This window comes from Lepidochelys kempii, chromosome 13 (genome assembly GCF_965140265.1).
Source record: "Lepidochelys kempii isolate rLepKem1 chromosome 13, rLepKem1.hap2, whole genome shotgun sequence".
In the NCBI taxonomy this organism is placed as follows: Eukaryota; Metazoa; Chordata; order Testudines; family Cheloniidae; genus Lepidochelys; species Lepidochelys kempii.
The window spans coordinates 16441669-16461284 of NC_133268.1; the positions used below are offsets into that span (position 1 = coordinate 16441669).

General features: G+C 47.9%; 1 long non-coding RNA gene across 1 annotated transcript; it reads left to right on the forward strand.

The window, feature by feature from the left end:
• Window positions 1-4812: 4812 nt before the first annotated feature.
• On the forward strand, window positions 4813-18384 carry LOC140897111 (uncharacterized). The gene is made up of 6 exons (XR_012154683.1): window positions 4813-5124; window positions 9701-9745; window positions 13346-13551; window positions 14878-15054; window positions 15379-15566; window positions 17154-18384. It is a non-coding gene; the product is annotated as an uncharacterized lncRNA (long non-coding RNA).
• The last annotated feature ends 1232 nt before the right edge of the window (window positions 18385-19616 follow it).

Here is a 19616-nt window from a genome sequence, read left to right on the forward strand (position 1 = left end):
AATATGGTTCCCGCAAAGTTTCTCCAACCAACTCTGCTAAACACCATCTGGTAGTGCAAGACAGACCCCATTCCTAGCACAGACAGGCAGTGTAAACGCCTCACTCCGCTCTGCCAGTGACAAACTATAATTTTGCTCAAGTGCATGGTGAGTTTGGCATGTGGCCAGCTAGCCCCTGGTGGCTAGTGTGAAACTGCTCAAGTCATTCTTGTTGACCTAAATCATATCTGAACTCAGGTCAACAGAGATGAAAGGCTCTTTTCATTCAGGGGTGTAGCCTGCCACGTGAAGTACATACACACTAGCCCGCCCGTTCCTGCTCACCAACAGGAGCCCCCCCACTCCCAAGGGGTGATGCTCACTAACACAATGGGTACCATTAGGGAGGCTAAGCTAGTCAGATGAGCCTCTTGCCTTGAGAAATGCTGCCCCAAACTCATGAAAAATTGAATGCCAGTGTGTATGAGGCACACGCCCAGCTGCATGCATGTAGTTTTTAAAACTCTCCATAGTCTTGTTCCAGCTTCTCATGTCCATCACTGGCCACTCTGCTCCTCTCTCCTCCTGTCACATGCTTGCACCACTGTGGGTGCAAGAGCCTTCTCCTCTGCAGTTGTAGCTGCCCTTTATCTCTGAATGTAACTGGTTCTCCATCCCATTTCAGATCCCAGATAGCAATCTCTGATCCTTCCTTGCCTATCCCTTTTAATTTCCCACTCTTATGACAGTTATTTATTTAACTCTGCTGAGCATTTTGGAATACAGTTTGTATGAAAGGGTCTGTGCCAAATGTAGCTGTATTTTATTATGTTTGCATTAACCCACCGCATCACCCAATCTCGAACAGTGAATTTGTGGAGGCTGGCTAAAAACAGTACTTTTTCCATCCTCTACCTTACAGCACATGTGGGAGGTAAGTAAGTATCACTAACCTCATTTTACAAATAGGAAAACTGAGGCAAGGAGGCAGTCCAAGGCTGTCGAGAGAGCTGCAGTTAGAGGTGAGGTTAAAACTAACGAATGTCTATCTCCCAGGCCTGTGCTCAGAACACTAGACCATGCCCCTCTCTAAAATGCATTCTCACTTATGGGTGATAGAGGCTATTGTGAACCTGTTCACCGCATCACCCTTTGGAGGTCTCATGTCAAGCCGAGCGTTGGAACAAGAGCTGTGTCCATGTTACATAGCACAGCCGATAAGTAGGTAGCTGTCTATCTCTGCTGAGCCTTGAACAAAACAGGGTCTGCGCTGGTGTCAGGGCTGGCTGAGCTACTAGAAGCATGTAGGAAATGATCTATCCATCCTCCTGCATACCCATCTATCTGTCTAGGGCACCCATCGCTGTAGTATCTAGGCACGGCACCGGCACTACGTTAAAAATCACAGTATTTTATTGCAGGACAGCTCTCTGCTGTGCATCTGACAGGATAGCTGGAGGGCAGAGATTTAAAGCACTGAACTTTTCACAAGAGGAAAGGTTGTAGAAGAACTGGACAAATTCCAACTTGTGCTTCCCTAAATCTGTCCCTCCCCCTGCTTTTTCAACTGGGTGGGTTGCGGTTCTTCACTTCCTGTCCTAAACTGTCTGGTGGTATCTCTGTGTGCTGTTGAACGACCGCCACTTCCCTCCCTGAGAGCTGACTGCATTTCGCTGTTGGCTGGAGAGATCCCTATGTTTCTCAAGCTGAATCCCTGAGAGGCTCTGAGCAGCTGCTGAAAACCCATATCTACTACTGATTTCACTTCTCAGGATTGGGCATCATACTTTTTTTATTCCTTTTTCATGAAAGGCCCTACAGAGACACAAGATATATTATCTTGTCAACTGTCTAAATGGGCCATCTTGATTATCAGTACAAAAGTTTTTTTCTCCTGCTGATAATAGCTCATCTTTAATTAGCCTCTCACAGTTTGTATGGCAACTTCCAGCTTATCTGTATGTATATATATTTCTTCTTACTATATGTTCCATTCTGTGCATCCGTTGAAGTGGGCTGTAGCCCACAAAAGCTTATGCTCTAATAAATTTGTTAGTCTCTAAGGTGCCACAAGTTCTCCTATTCATTTTTGAAGATATATTATGGTGGCCATGTTACTCCAGTATCCTATTATCCCTTTCCTCTGGTCTAAGTTCCTAGCTAGTTTCTATTCTAAGCTTACAGGATGTTTCTATAGAATTTAGTTGATAAAGACTAAGATCTCTATCAGATTTTTGTCCATCCCAGCTAAGCGAATAGAGAAATCTTTCTCTGCTATAGAATTCTGCAGGATGCTTCAAAAAGCTTAGAGCAAAGATCACAGTTTGTATTAAGTTCTTTGGGTTTTTTAGAGTAAATTCTATGAAATCCTATTGGTTTCATCCCTGTCCCATTCTACTGGCCTTCTTCCTAATGTGGTGAGTTGAACAGGCTCCCCTGCTTCCATATTTCCCCCACTTTCTTTTTAACTTGCTTAGAGGGGCTTCTTTCAGAATTGGGAAGAAATGTCTTCTTGCCCACCCAGTTCTGGAGCGCTGCTAACCCTGTGCACTCATGCATCGATTACTGGGGCAGGGCAGACTCTGGATCAAAAGTGTTTTGCATCGAGGTCTCTTTTAAAACACTCTGATGCCAGTGGCAATAATAGAGCTGTACTGTTCTGGAGGCTCCTTAATTACCCGCTATTAGCTGTGGACTTCAATGCAAGCTGCTGATGGTCCTTACATTTTTGTGTCTTGGCTCTGGGGGGATGTAACTGGTTCCTGACATGAGGCAGCAGGCTCAGTCTGATTAGCATGTAGTGCAGGCAGGTGCAAGGACTGGTGGGTCAAGTTGCATGGTTTGGACCCCTCCTCCCCCGCTTCCCTCAAACAAAGTTGAATGATTGGCAAACCTGCACAAGGCTCCAGTAAAACACCTGCTATCAGCCCCGCCCTGAATAGTTAGCCCTGCTGCTGATATACTTTCTAGCTGAGGTTCAGATACTGACAGTCAACCAATTGCTGACATGGCCTCAGGGTTTAAACCATTATTGGAAATGAGCATAAGGCACAGTGGGTTTTGAAAGTAGTTTGTGCAATCACATTTTTTTACCCTCAGCTAATAACGCAAAACAGCTGATGTTTCCTGGCACAGCTTTTTGCCCTGTCACGAGTCTCCTGGAATAGGACTGAGTTGCTGCAGAGGATGTCAGCAGAATAACTATTAGGAAAAATACAACTTTGAGCTACATTTCCAACAGTCGCCGGCCAGCAGTGCCCTCAACGTATACAGCCAAATGGGTAGTTACACCAGCAAAACGTGCCTGGGCCCATGCAGAACAGCAGAGATGAGAGAATAATTCACTGCAAAGAATGTCTTTGGTTTGTTGCGCTTCTTTTTCTGTTCACAAATTGTCCCCAGGCAATTCAGGATTTTCTCAGTTTATTTGTTCTTTGAAATTCTGCAGATCTGTGAATAATCTTCAATCAATAATTTATTGAAGAGCAACACTTGACTACAAATATGTGATGGGGAGCTGCACTGGTTAGGTTTGAGCAGACACATGGTGCTCTCCCTGTACCCCTTACCATCAGGGTTCCCCTGTGGATACTACTTTTGCAAGTTACATGTGTATAGGGTGCAATTTGGGAAGGCGAGTATTGAGTATTCAAATCTCCTGGGCAATTTGGGCAATCTCTGCCTTAATCTCCGCCAGGGTTCTCCCACACGTGCTGTGTCTGTCTGCACCCGTGCCAGTCATTCCATCCATGGCCGCGCTCGCCAAGCCCGAGCTGGAGGCTCGCAGAGCAGTGGCTGGCCGGCCAGACCCAGCGGCCAGCAGCAGGCCCTCACTCCAGCTGACCCCCGGCCTTGGACGGCAGCACCTGTTTGGCTGGGAAGGGGGTCGGTGGGCCTTGGGATCCCGGCCACAAAAATGCACCAGCAACAATCTCCACCGGCACCAGCAGGGCCTGGGCCTTCCTGCCCCGTCCATGCTTGGAGTGAAATCCATTCACTGGCGCGTATGGGGGCAATTGACCTTCCTCTTCCCAGCATGGGTGCGTGCAGCCAGAAAGGCTTGTGAAGGCACCCCCCGGAAAGCCCAGCTGCGGGGGTACAAACACCTCCAGCTCCCCGTGTGCCACACCACTGGGCAGCGGGACAAGGAGGCTCACCCCCAACGCTGGGGATCCCCTGGCCACGCTCCACGCCGCGCCGCACAGGAGATGTAGCCGTGTCCATGGAACAGCTGCTGGGGAGGACTTCGCCCCTGCACCCGCGCCAGTGACTCCCCGCCCCAGCCCTTTACGCAGGAGGGGAGGATGCACGTGGCGCTTGCTGGGCGGAGGGTTTATTTCCCCTCTGAACGAGGGATCGAATCCGGACGGCCCGTTTGCACCTGCAGCGCTCCCACCCCGTGCATCGCCCCCGGCAGCGCTGGGACTACACACCGCGTCCTCCAGCCAGTGGCCCCCTGGTGCCCGCCCTCCCGCGCGGGGGGCTCCCCGGCTTTCCCTGCCCCTGGGCAGAGCCGCCCCTGGGGGTGGGCAAGTGAAGGGGGTGCCTGTGGCCAGCCCCTGGGAGCCGGCTAGCGCGAGCATCCTCCCGCCGCTGCCCGGCCCCGCCGGCTGCAAATCGCTGCGGGGTGGGTGGGCCGCGTCCGGAGCGTGTCTGCCGTGCGCCGGCGAGCCCAGCGCCGGCAGGTGCATCGCGCTGCAGCCCCAGGCGGGCCCCGCCTCCACAGCGGCGGCCTCAGCTCGGAGCACAAGCCCGGCCGGCGGCCGGCTCTCCGGAGAGCCGCCCGCATTCCGCCCCGCGTCTCGCCCAGCCCGCGGGGCTGGAATTCACAGCGCGCCCGCGCCCCGGCCTGCCCCTGGGCCCGCGGGTCCGGGCTTGAGCGCCGCCGGCTGTCACCCGCCTGAGCTCACTGCGGGGTGGCTCTGAGGGGCAGGTGCGCATTCCACGTGCTCGCTGTCCCGCCTGGCCCCGCGGGGCTCAGCCCGGCGAGACACTGCACAAATCGCTTCCCGATCAGATCCCCTGGGTACGTATCCGCCATGAGGTACGGAGTCTTCTTTATCTTTTCCCAGGCAAGGAAAAACTCATGGGAGCTGGACAAGAGGGGACATGACAGAGAGATACACAGTGACTGGCATAGAGAAGGTAAATTGGGTGCACTTCCTATTTAGCCTCTCTCAGCATACCAAGAACAAGGGGGGATGCAATTAAGCTGAAAGGCAACAAACTTAAAACTGAGAAAAGAAAAAATACTGTTTTATTCAACACATGCCTACCTGTGGGACTCCCTGCCACAGGATATTGCTGAGGCTAGGAGTTTAGCAAGATTCAATCAAACAAACAAAGAGACAGATATTTATAAGGATAATGAAATGCATAGTTACATTAAAAGATGGGGTTTAAAAATCTATATGACAATAATCCTCATTCTTCAGGACATACGTCAGTCATTACATGACTAGAGTTAGGAAGAAATTTACCCCTTTGAATTATCTGGTACTGGTCACTGAGGGGGCACTGGAGTAGCTCAGCTGGGACCATTGCTCTGACTCAGTCCAGTAATTCCTGTGTATAACTAGATAGATAAGCTAATCAATACAAAAGGAGTACTTGTGGCACCTTAGAGACTAACCAATTTATTTGAGCATAGTACTCCTTTTCTTTTTGCAAATACAGACTAACACGGCTGTTACTCTGAAACTAATCAGTACAGTAGCTGGGAGTACCTTTCCCAGACCTGAAGCAGAGCTCCGTGTAGCTCAAAAGCTTGTCTCTCTCACCAAAAGAAGTTGGGCCAAATAAAATATATTAACACACACACACAGAGTCTTTCTTGTGGCATTTCACAATTTCTGTTTCTAGACCCAGCTAGAAAAAAACACCACCAACACTTCTTCAAACAGTCCAGAGCCTCTGAACTGGACCAGCCCTTAAAAAACGGCAAAGTTCTGATGATGGTGTGTGTGGATAATGGCTTTCGTTCTGTCCTGAGGGAAACTTATTATGGAAGAGCTGGGTAGGACTCCAGGGTGCACGGATTGTGCTCAGGGAAGCATCTCTCACATCTAACCTTTGAACCTGATGGACTCTCAGGGATGGCGAGCGAAGTAGCAGCCCTGCCTGCAGGGCAAAGTCTGTACCTGAACACCTGTCTGACATAGTCTTGGAGATAGGGACAGTGGCGGGGTTAGGGTTACTTAATCCCAAAGCAGGTAAATGCAAGCAGCATCTTGCACAAGTGGCTGTTTTCGACATATTTAGGGGCTTAGTGGTAGCTCACAATAGGGAATGATTATAAATGCCTTTGGCTTTCACATAGTTATAGCTACACTGAGCACAGCAGTGTCTCCTTGAGTTTCCTGTGGGTGAGAAATAGGCAGCCTGGGTTTAAATCAGACCATTAGGATGACCCTGTAAAGCAGGAAAATAAGACAAAGTTTAAAAAGGCATCAGAAATCCTAATGGTCATGAAGCCAATGGACCCTGACATGCACTTTTCACAGGTCCCTTTTCAGGGTCTGTCTCCAGTTTTTACACTGACCCTGACTCATGTGTTTGTTGTTGTTGATGTTTTTTCTATTGTAGATTCACTGGCATTTATATTTTTTAATCAAATGCACTAATGTCAGCAAAGACTTTTATTTCCTTTTTATGGATCAGACTTTTAAGAAAGACTCCGTGTTGTGTTGTAAGCATTCCTAAATGACAAGGAAATCAGACCTGTCTTGGTAAGTAAAATACACGTCTAGGGTTCACCAGCTTGTGAGGGCACTGCTTCTTGCTGAGATGATAAACGCTGCTTTCCACCTCTAACATGGCAGCAGCAGCATTTCTAACCCGAGATTAGACTTTAATCTCCTGCTAAACAAGCATCAGTATGGAAATAACACGACATAAAATTTCTGTGGGAAGGTCTGATTCTTTCATGTACTGGTAGAATTTCATATGGATATTTCAATGTGTATTTCCTGTTGTTTGCTTTCTCTCTCATTTGGATGAGACATAAAGCAAAGGCCCAGGCCACCAGAGGTCAGTAACAATACCATGCCGCTTTTCACAGAAGAGTGCTAACCACAATGTCCTGATGAAATTTGAACTAATTGGGCTGGTCTTTATTAGAAAATTAAGTTGTGCTAGAACATGACCTTGAGGGTTCAGATTAATTCACCCAGATGATATTGTAGTCAGTGTAGACGTGTGTTCCGTGATGTTCAAGAGGGTGTCTGTCTTAGCACTAGACATGATGGAGGTTTGTTTAACACTGCAAGGTTCAGAGCCAAAGTGAAGGCGATCATCATAAGGGACTGATTGTTTGCAGATGATGCAACCCTTGTGGTTCACAGTATTGATGCCCTACAACATCTAATTACCAAGTTCTCTGATTCATGCAAAATCTTTGGGCTAGCCATAAGCTTGAAGAAGACAGTTATCATATATTAAGGCTCTTCAGAATCAATTCCAGATATCACCTTGGATGGTACTCATCTGGATGATGTTGACCAGTTTTGCTACCATGGTTCTACTGTTACCAGCAGTGTTGATGCTGAGCTCATTAGTAGAATCAGCAAAGCTACCAGGAACTTTGGTCTTTGCAAGGCAGAGCCTGGAACAATAACAATTTGTCAACTAAAGTGAAAATCCATATTTACAAAACGTGTGTTTTATCCACTCTTCTATATGGCTCAGAAACATGGATAACTTATGCCATACATACCAAACGACTAAACAGCTTTTATATCAGATGCTTGTGTAAAATTCTTCAAATAAGATGGCAGGACAGAGTGACAAATGTGGAAGTGTTAAATCATGCTGGTATGTCATTCATGGAAATGTTGATTTGTAAGAAAAGACTTGGGTGGCTTGGACATGTCAAGTGAATGCTGGACTACAGGATCCCGAAGAGTGTGCTGTACTCCGAAGCTCGTGGAGGGTGTAAAAAGAGAGGCAGACTGCTGTGCAGATTTTGAGCTACTTGGCGATCCTTCTAGGAGAAAATAAATGGACAAGGGTATTATTTATTAGCTGTGGATGAAAAATTCATAATGGAAATGAAAGTACCCAGTATACATCATCAATAAAAGAGGTGGATTTTGCTCAGACATTTGAACACTTTGTATAGGATTTAATAGTGATCTGATTTTCATAGAACAATCAACAAATGTTGGCACTGAATTGTGATCAGTCGTGATTGTGATTTCATTGCAAAACCGGGAAAGATCTGTGACTTTTTCTATTTGTGCAACCAAATTGCCATATGTGTAAATTTTCACAAAAGCAGGAAATACCAGGGGCAAACCCTGCAGAGCCATGATCTTGCCAACCTAGTCATTGCCAGCAAGCCTTTCATGTGGCAGAGCCTCATTGCCATCGGTGGAGCTACACATATGAGATGGGCTTTGGGCCTGAAACTAAGCTCACTTACCCTAATATGGCACCTGATCAACTCCATTAAGTTCAGGAGAGTTACTCCTGATTTGTACTAGTGTAAGCACGATTAGAATACTGGGTGAGGGTCTTCAGGAGCAGGCCTTGTTTGTTAACTCCTTAATGCCTACAAGGAAAAGAAGAAAAGATAAGTTTTGTTACAGTACCTCACTGAAGAAACAGCTTTAAAAGTTAATGGGAAATAACTATTATTCTCAGATGTTTTTAAGCCAGCCCTTTGGGCTGTGGGATAGTTTTACACAATGTGTATCCATATGTCTAGTGACTGCATGGAGTATACAGTCTTGTGTGCACTGGTCGGGGGACAAAGAGAGAACCATGAAACCAAACAAGCCGGGAGAGAAAATGTTGCATGGACACATGGGGAAGAGCAGCCTTTGGCCTATACCCAGACTGGAGACAAGGACTGTTTCTTTAATGCAGTTATGGTTCATTCTTGAGAAACAAATATGCTTTTCTGAAGATATCTTTTCTCCCAATGACCAACAGTCGGAAACCTGAATTCCTCATTTGTTGTCTGTGTGGGTGTTAAGAGCCCAGGGGAACATTTATACTATCTCACCTGCCCTGTCTAGGAATGCTGTTGGCATATTGTAATATCCAGCATCTGCTGTATGCCAGAACAATTGTATTAGCTCAACAGTCTATGCTAACTCTTATGCTAGAGTCCTGTACATCATGGAAATACTGGAGGGAAGGACTCCACCTTGGGGAAATAGCCAAGAAAGGAGAGAAAGCTAGGCCATGGTTATCAATCAAAGTGGGGCCATGTAACACCTTCTCACACAGAGAGCTTCTTGAAAGAAACTCCTTATTTTCAACACCTACTTAATGCTCTTTAAGCTGTGGCGTTCCCAGCAGACATTAGCTCATGCTGACTCTCACACTGGCATGTGTTGTTGCGTTCCAAGTCTCACGCCCATTCAGCAATGCATCCCGTAAAGTTTGTCTGCAGAGAAAGCAAGTGCCCGTGGAGCAACATCTGAACAGTGAGGCATGTGGTCTTGGAGGAATCTTACTGATGGCTCCCCTGAAAACATGGGGCAGCCTCACGCTTTTAAATCTGAGCCTTAATAGGATGGTCAAATCCTGCAAGATGTTCACCCTTGCATTTGGATGGGCGAATGCCTGGCTTACACACCTACATATTTGTCTGAGCATGCATGTTTGGGATTTGCAAATCCTAATAAAAAGTAACTGGTGGGCAACACAGACCCAGATTTAGTCCCATTCACAGAACTTTACTGTCTTGCCTAACCCTATCTTTTGATTCTAGGTTTCTGACTAGCCCATGATGGAGACTGGGAGGACATTTCTCAAGGTATGAGGCTGGACTCCTCTCGGGGTCCCGGGGGACACCTCCTGTGTCACGTCTATTGCTCTGATGTCTGAGCACTTTGGACCTGCGGGGCTGGTGATGGTTCTGCTGATGTGGAATTCTGAAGCCATACCATCTTCTGCTATTCTCTTCTCAGTTTTCTAAGGCTAAACAGAATCCAGCTGGGTCAGAACTTGGGTGGAAGGCCATCAGGAAGGGGCTGCTGTAACTTATGCTGCTGGTGGACAGCCCCTGTGAAACCTAGTGCCATTGGAGGATTGGTGTAGGAGATCTCCATATCACTCTCCCCACCCCGTCCTCCTCTGACACACCCTGTATATTAGGGTTAGGGGCAGTTAACACAGGAGCCAGCTCTCCTGGCTTCCATTTCACCAGGAATATTCTTTGCTGGCCAATTACACTCAGAGAGTCATATGCACAGGGACCAGATCACATAGCAGAGACTGGCTCAGGATTTCCTTTTTCTTTCATTCATTAGAGCCAGGCCCATGCTGGCACTAGGAACAGGAGAGATAAAACCATGTAACTATCAGGGCAATGAACAGCCTTGGATAGAAAGCAAATTAAATACTGTAATTGACAAATAGAGTTACAGAATAGCAGGCAGAAATCATTCTAGTGCTGTATAGAGATCCACTGCTAAACTGCATTGCTGCAACTTGCAGGTAATTTTTAATCATTTTGGGGGGTGGGGGAACACACACCATAAAGAGTCAGGAAAGGTTCCCAGAAGGGTAATAATTTCCAGTCCTATGGATCTTTCCAAACAGGATCTGAAAACATTAATTAAGCTTCACAGTACCTCTGTGAAGTAGGTAAATAGTATTATCGCCATGTTACATATAGCGAAACTGGGGCATGGAGGGCAGTGACTTGCCCTGGGTCACACCAGAAGCTGTGGCAGACCACAGTAACATGCTTTAATCACAAAATCATCCTTCCCCTTTGCTAAAAAGTGTTCAAAGAGTAAATGTATGTAGAAAGCCAGAAAACCTGGGATTGTATTAGCTGATGAAAGAGAGTGCAGAAGAGATACAAGTGGTGCTTATAGCACAGATAGTCTCTAACAATCAGGGTCTGGGACGAAAAGAAATAGCAGAGCAGGCAAAATGAGAATGCGGGCAAAGAGTTTCCAGGCAGAAAATACTGATGATTTTGTGGCCAAAGACAGTAGCAGAAACTACACAATGTTCAAGAAAGAGCTATCAATCCTAGATACTGTATGTGGTACCCACTGCCATAGTAGCTAAGCGCGTCATAGTCTTTAATATGTTTATCCTCACAGTTCCCCTGGGAAGTAAGGAAGAGCAATTACCCCATAAAGGTGGGGACCTGAGGCAGGAGAGATTTTACAGATGAAAAAATGGACACAAAGGATGTTTTCAAGCAGAGCTGGTTGATGTTTTTTGAATTTTGCAATTTAAAAAAATGATTTTCACATGATTTTCCCCCCAGCATTCTTCCCTCTTTCCCCATGAGTCAGCTGGTTGAATTTTGATAATTTTCAAATTTTGAAAAAAAGGGGAAAATTGTTTCTTCTTTTGTTGCAGTGTAGGAAGATCTTGTGGTTAAAGGACTGGAGGAAGACTTGGGAGATTTGGGTTCAGTTAAACTCCTTGGATGACCTTGGGCAAGTCACTTAATCTCTCTCTGCTTCAGTTCCCCAGCTGTAAAACAATAGTAACAATATTGCCCTCCCCACCTCTTCTTTCTCTTTTTGACCGGGTCTAGGTGACCTGTCCAAAAGCACAAAGCAATTTCGTAGCAGATTGGGATTATGATTATGATTGGGAAATTCCTGGCTCCTAGTTCCATGCTCAGGCCATTACTACTGCCTAAGTGCATAATGAAGTATGAAATATTTAGTTCAGGATTAACTATAAAACATCTCAGTGAAATGGACATAGTATTAATAGCACTAAACTAGGTGATTAGGACTTAGTATCCTAAACCACTTAGGCCTGATCTACACACAGAAGTTGCACCAGTCGCTCCTTTAGTTAAACTGGTACCAGTTCGTGTGCAGACCAGGCCTTGGGTGTTTTTGAACATTATGCCCGACTCTCAAGAATGAACTATAGTATATTAAATACCGCTGTGAACACAAGACTTTTGTCAGTAAAAGAGCCCCTAAATATACCATCTGCTCTCTGGTTCCTGTCAGCTGATGAATCTCAGAGCAGAGCACCTGGAGAACTAGCTTCTTGTGGCAGTGTTTTGATAATGTCTTGATTTAATACTGCTGCTGGACATGCTGTATTCATGTCTCAGAAAGGAACCATCTCAGACAGAAAGGCCTCTGGTGTAAGAAAGAAATTAGCTTATTCTTGAGTAGCCCTAGAGTCCCTCATTCTAGTGAGTAAGATCTCAGCAAGTATTGCTGTGGGATGGAGATGTCTTTGAGTTCCAATAATACTTTGTGCTTCGGTGGCACCTTTCACTCAAAGATCTGAAAAGGCTTTACATGTGTTAATGAAAGAAGCCTCACAGCATTCTAGGCCGGGGTGGGCAAACTTTTTGGCCCAAGGGCCACATCGGGGTGCGAAACTGTATGGAGGACCAGGTAGGGAAGGCTGTGCCTCCCCAAACAGCCCCACCCCCTATTTGCCCCCTCCCACTTCCCGCCCCCTGACTGTCCCCCTCAGAACTCCCGACCCATCCAACACCCCTGCTCCTTGTCCCCTGATTGCCCCCTCCTGGGACTCCCCGCCCCACATCACCCCCCCCACCCGGGATCCCACCCCCTATCTACCACCCCCCAGTCCCTGTCCCCTGTCTGCCCCGAACCCTATCCACACCCCCACCCCCTGACAGGCCCCCTGGGATTCCCATGCCTTATCCACCCGCTCTTGTTCCCCGATCCCTGACTGCCCCAGAACCTCCGCCCCATCCAACCACCCCTGCTCCCTGTCCCCTGACTGCCCCCCAGATCCCCCCCGCCCCTAACTGCCCCCTGTTCCCTGTCCCCTGACTGCCCCCCAGAGACCCCCTACTCAACCCTTGCACTGCCATGCGTGTGCTGCCCCCACCCCCTTACCATGCCACTCAGAGCGGCAGGGGCTCGCAGCCCTGCTACCCGCAGAACGGCGTGGCTGTGTGGGAGGGGGAACAGCGCAGGACGGGCCGGGGACTAGCTTCCTGGGCCAGGAGCTCAGGGGCCGGGAAGGACGGTCCCTCCGGCCAGATGTGGCCCACGGGCCGCAGTTTGCCCACCTCTGCTCTAGCCGGTAGGTGGGAACTACTGGCTTTTTTTTACATGGGCAAAGTGAGGCTTGGGTTAAAGAGCTACCCCAGGTCAGTAGCAGCACGATCACTAGAATGTAAAGCCTAGAATGTCCTACCCTTGCACTACTTCTGGTGCAGTTCCATCAACAAGAGCAGCAGTGTGAACAAAGGGCCTGTGCCCACCAACTTTGTTATGACTATGTGTCCGCTAGATTTGCTCAGAGCAGGTTTAAATGACAGTATGGTAGAAACACTAGCACGTTGATCTCTCCTCATTAATACCACTGGTACTTGTGCAAAGGTGGGGACTGTCTGGGAAAATCCAGTTTAATCTTTCTTTCTTTCTTTTTTATACAGCACAACTTACATACGGCACAACTGATGTTTTTCATTTTCAGACCACTTAAATTTTGGTAGCAACTGTATATACTCTTAACTGGAGACGTAAGTTCAGGTACATCCACCAGAACAAAGGAAGTGATTCATGGCTTCTGTTCCCAGCTTGCCTACTGAATGGAAGGATCATGTTGGCGTAGGCATGCTCTGTGCCTCAGTTTACCCATGTGAGATAAGTTAATGTATCACCCAGGGATGTTGTAGGGGTTAGAATACAGGTGTACGCTATCAATTGTGGCTGGTACATTGGCAGGTGTTAGCAAGCTATATAATTCCCTTGGAAGGTTTACAGAAAATGAGAAACTGCTTCTGTGCTTTTGCAGAAATCAGTCAGTGCTCTTGTCCAAGTGCTAAGAGTTTTAGAGACATCGGGTTCTGCTGTGGCCCCTTTAAACAGCTTAGTCAAAGCTTTGCCGCCTGGACAATCCCCGTAGTTCAGGGATGATGCATGGGCAGTGTAGGTTCTGCTACACCATGCCCCCACACATCGACCTAGGTACAGGTGTGCAGGGGGAGTGGCTGAGGATAAGAAGGGACATGTCAGGGCATGAGTGGGAGGAGCTGGATTGCTTTGTGCTCTGACTGCTCTGGGCTGTGGAATAGTCCACGGGCAGCGGTGGGAGGCCACTGTAAGTTATTGGAAGCCCCTGGAGCTGCTCTCACTTAAGCCAAGGGCTGTGCTGGCCCTGGGCTAGCCCAGACTCCTGAAAATACAAAGATAGCATAAAGCCACTTTTGACCCTACACCTCTTGGTCCCTGCAGCACAGAATCTGGCCCTACTGAAAACTTGTCTGTACATATAGAGACAAGATGGAGGAGGTAATAATATTCTCTCTCTAATATCCTGGGACCAACATGGCTACAACACTGCGCACAACATATCTATACTTATGGCATCTCCACCTTCTTCATAGGCTTCCTCGCACAGATCAAGGCAGCAATCAGCATCATCCCTTGGTCCCAGCCAAAATGTATATATAGGAAGAAAACCCTTCTGGGAACTGCTATCAAACACAAGCCCAAGGGGTCAGTTACCCCCGGCATATTCACCCTACAAAGCCACCACATGCCCTGAAGGAAAGGGAGCCTCCGGAGGGGCTGGGCAACATTCATGAGGATGCCTAAGCTAAGTGGGGGATAAGGGGGTTAAAAACTCATCAGAAAAGCTGCCAATGGATTTCCCAACCAAGACTGCAAACCCTTAAAGGTCCCATACATCACTTGCATAAGACTTTGAATCTTCTCTTTATTCTCCAAAGCTCACTTGTACCAGAGTTAAGGGTCAGGCTGGCTGGCTTTTGAGTGTGTCTGAAGAACACTCATGAAGAAGGGCATGCATCCGATGACGTGAGCTGTAGCTCACGAAAGCTTATGCTCAAATAAATTTGTTAGTCTCTAAAGTGCCACAAGTTCTCCTTTTTGCGGATACAGACTAACACGGCTGCTACTCTGAAACCTGAATAACATGTAGTGTCTTTTCTGTTACCTGCAGGAGACTCTGCACCTAGGGATATCCTCAGAAGGGAAAGGTTTTGACTTTGCAGCCTGGATGTCGTTTCACCAGAAGCTATGCAAGATAGATGAGGTCACTGCAAAGTATTCACATAGGATGTGATGCAGGAGTGGGATGGAGAGAGAAGATGGGTGTCCAGGGAAACAAGGACCTACTGTAAGATCCTCTAAGTCAGGGCAATAAGCAACTACAGGAACCTCCTCTTGGCCCCAGACAATGTTGGGTCTTTAATTTTGTATTTAGTCACATTAAACAGAATCATAAAGCAGCCAGCAGATAACAGACTACACGGCTGGGCTGCATGTTGGCACAGGCTGCAGTGTACAGTCCCTCTGCCTTGCTGCTCTTGATGTGACCATGCACCTGACTGGGTAGGGATGGAGTGATGTGAGCAGGGGTATTTCACATAAAACGATCAGCCAGCACCAGGTGAGTTAGTCCTGTGATGATAATCTTGTCTATCCATCTATGTGTTCTCAGGCACCACAAAGCAGCTGGAAACTACCTAATGGAACAGCTGGGGATTCCCCTATGCCAAGGGAATGTGACACAGAGCCCTCCTTGGGACCTGCCAGATTCAAGGATCTGACCTACCTTTATGCTGCACCCATTACTGTGGGATCTAGGCACCAAGTACAACACAATTGTACAAGAAGCTCTGTGTTCATGTGAGTTCCAGCCCAGTCCTATAGACGCGGGAGGTTCAAATAAAGCAGAATGCAGGGTTATCATCTGGCCTTTGGAGGTCTGCCCATTACTAAGGGCCAGGGTCTGACCTCAGTTACTCTGATGTAAATCTGGAGTAACTCCATTGGTTTCTTTGGGTTTACACCAGTGTAACTGAGAGCAGAATAAATCCAGTGTGGGGAATGGGCTAAACAACAGAGAAGAAGCAGCCAGCTTAGGAGGATGGGTGTCCTTTCTGAAGGAACATTTTCACTCAGGAGCTGCCAGCTTTGCCCAGGTGGGCACCCCAGAATCCCAGTCCCTTCCATTGCTGCATCCACTGCAGCCCCCATATACCCAAGGCAACAGCTCCCACCTAATTGCCAAGGAGGCATTTACAGACTGACAGTTTCACAGGAGGAGGAGATGGGGATGCAGGGGTTGCTTGGATATTTTTCTCTCCCTTTTTCCAGATTTCTGTGTGCGCTCTCTCTCTCTCACTCTCTCTCCACACTCAACACTTACATTCTAACTCCTCTCTTCTCGTCTTCTTTTCTCCCTTTCCCTCTCCCCACGTTTGCAGCCGCCTTGTGTTCTCCCCCCCCCCCCCCCCGCTCCCGTCTCTTTGTTGTGGAATTCCTCCTTGGTGGCACGGAGCAGAGCGGCGCGGCATGCCAAACACTGTGGTGCGGCAGACTTTCTGTCTGCAAGGGGACTTCCTGTCCCTGCTTAGGACTTACTGCAAGAAACCAAAGACAGGCTTGTTTCCCTGCCTAACTGCCTGCTTGCTGACTGCACTTTTCTGTTCCGGCTAGGAATAATATACTGAGAGCTTGGAGGAACATAAATTGAGCTTCCAAGAGCCAGTCTAGTGGGGAGACTTTAATGGAAGGGAAAATAAATTGTGTACGGGACATTTTGGGAGGGGTGCAGCGTTGACAGGGCAACGCAAAGAAAAAGCTCCTCTTTGTTGCCTGTAGAAAGCACACGTGTAGAATTTGTTGGTTCAGGACAGCAGGGGAAAGAGGCCTTTAAATGTTGCTGTGTATGAGAGCTACAGGTCTCTGATCAATCAAAGCACATTAAATACCCCAGCATTCAGCTTGGTCTTCAGTGTGGGGGCTTAACCTTAGAGACAAGACGCAGCCCATAGGACACCAGCCCTTGCCAGATTGCCACCACAGTGCATGAAGCCTCCCAAGGCCTTGGTGAGCCAAGGGGATGTTGCAATGCAGCGAATATCTGATGACACGCTGAGAGAGGATGTTGTCCTGCCCTGGATGAGGGCTGCACGTTTCTGATTTCTCTGCACAATGCTGTGATTCAAGAACTTCAGCAAGGCGCATGAGTCATGCTGCGAATTTCCCCCGAACGGTCAGACTTGTAAATATGCTGGCCTGTGCTGAGCCACTCTGAAAATGTCTTGTGCTGGGGGGTAGTGCTCGCTGCTTCTCCCCTCATTCCTGGGACTGTGTGCTGGGGTGCGGTGCCGTGCGTTAGGCGAGCTGTCTCAAGCCTTTTGTAAAGGACGCTTGCGGCTCACAGGCTTTTCTGTACTGACCTGAGTGCATTTATTTACTGACCCATAGTCGCTCGCAGGCAGATGCAAGTGACCACCTGACACACACTGACATCCACACCGACCCTACTTGAGGAAGAGAGCAATGAAGTCAGCAGCGTGGTGGTGCAGAATTTGGATGAGGATAAAGAAAGTCGAGCCAGGTGTTATCTCTATATAGATCATCAAAAAAGAAATCTAACACCTGATAGCTAGAGATGACAGCAGTCCCACCTGAACCTCTCTTCCACATGCATTGGTCTTTGGGCCAAATTCTTTCTTTGTTCCACGGGTGTAAAGTTACAGTTGCCCAATTGCCTTCCTTTGCAAAGTGCCTGCCAGCCACTGATTCCTTCCCATCATGGGGGCTGTCACAGTCTCAGACAATGATTTCAAAGGGTGACCCTGCCTGGGTGGCCCAGCCCCACCATTGGTCTACGTGCTCCAGTCGACCAGAGAGCAAGCAGCAGGGTGATCCTGTAGCGCCTAGAGGTCCCTATTGTGCCAGGTGCTGTATAGTTGCTTAGTAGGGGATGGGGGGCTGGAGCAATTTGTACAGTAGGGGTGCTGACAGCCATTGAACCAAACTGTAAACCCTGTATAGGATGGAAACCACTTCAAGCCAGGGGATGCGGCAGCACCCGCCAAACCCGTAGTTCCAGCACCTGTGGTAGGGGAACAGACCTTTCCCCGAAGACCTTCCAATCTAACTACACAGGAGATGAAGGAGATGGGACTTCACAGAGCAGCAGAGACAGGAATAAAGCCTTGGTCTCCTGGCTCTCGGGCCAGTGTCATAGCTACTAGCCTGTCGGGCCTCCCCGAAAAAGCCCGGGACTTGGGTTCTTTTCCTGGCTCTGCTTCCCACCTGACACTGAGCAAGCCACTTAACACTGAAATGGGGATAATAATACGGACCTAGTGCACATGCTGAATCCATTTGTGTCTGCCAAGCACTTGGAGGTCCCTGGACAGGAGAGCAGGATGTTACTATGATGCAGTGAGTGACTCAGAACTTTTCAAAACTACATTCCCAGGCATGAAGTGCCCCACGTTGCTCTGGCTGGAGAGTTCTGGGAGTGGCTTGCTACTGAAGCTAGCAATCGCATACGTTGATCAACAGGGATCACTCAAGGGTTACATGTAACACTCCTTTCCGGCTCAATAAGGGCCAGGCTTGCTGTCTGCATGCCATTGCTCATCCCAGTATTGATGGGCCAAACTCTAGTGCCCAAATGTGTCCCAATCTCCCCATCTGTTTGCTAACTAGAAATACATTTGAATCCAGCTGTGGTTTATGAGTCAGTCAAAGCCCTAGGCTAAAGCTGCTCTGGGCACTGTGCAGAAAACAGGAGAGCTGCGTTGCCTTGGGAGGAACACGTCTCTGCAGGCTGGAGTCCTGGGTGTTTTACTGAATATCAGCTAATTGAAAACTTGCACCTTGCAGAGCTTGGTCATCCCATTCCAGTGCAAAGGCCCCATCTCCATCTGCCTCCCTCTCCTGGTTTCCTCTTTCATGTGTGTGTTGCGGAGGAGGTGGGATGTGCCATTTGCACTTAGCTGTCCTGTTTCCTTTGAGAGGAGATATATCATGGAGTGCATCTGACTCGGGTTCTCTGTCTATGCCATATCCTGCTGAGTAACCCTGGCTTCCCATCCATACATGGGGAAGAGTTGGATAAGAGGCTTTCCCCTCTGTTATGCCTCCTCCTCTCTTAGCAAATACCATTCCTGCTAATGCTGGTATGCAGAAAACTTTCCAGCTCTCTGACTAATATCAGAGTCACTGGTTTATCACCCCATTCTATAAACAGGGCTATGCCCTTTTATTAGAGACACAGAGCAATTGTTCAGTTATAGAATAACATGAATATTCTGCCTTGGCAGTAAGAAAGCCACCTACCCTTTCTTGGCTTCATCAAGATATTTCTCCACCTATGGGCTATGAGAGTCCTAACCTAAAGGGTACAGTGTTGGTATCTGCTGTTATGCAGATGTTGTGTTTGACCCCAGCAGAGGCTGCACTTCTTTGACAGGTAACACAATTCTTCTGAAAGACGAAAAAAGATTGAACTGGAGTTACCCACACAGTCTCCACCTTTTCACAAGTACCAGTACAACTATACCACTTTTGGGAACAAAGGAGCTTTATCGATGGAAGTCAGTAAGCCTTTCAAGTTGTGGAGATACAAACATTAGAAATAATGAAACTTTGCTTTTCTAGAGCTCCTCCCACTCCAGGATTTTAAATGCCTGCACAGTGATTAATGCAGTGAACCTGCAACACTCTGCGAGTGAGTTATTAGCCCCCTCCCTGCATTTTACAAAGAGGAAGCTGCGGCACAGAGCAGTGATGTGACTTGCCTAAGCGCAGGTCTTTGCATTCCTACGCCCGTGCTCTGGACAGTAAAGCCTCCTACCTCTCCTGGGCAACTTCTGAAATCAACGAGGGTCACCCACATTAGAAAATGGATCCATCAGTGCTGTCCGAGTG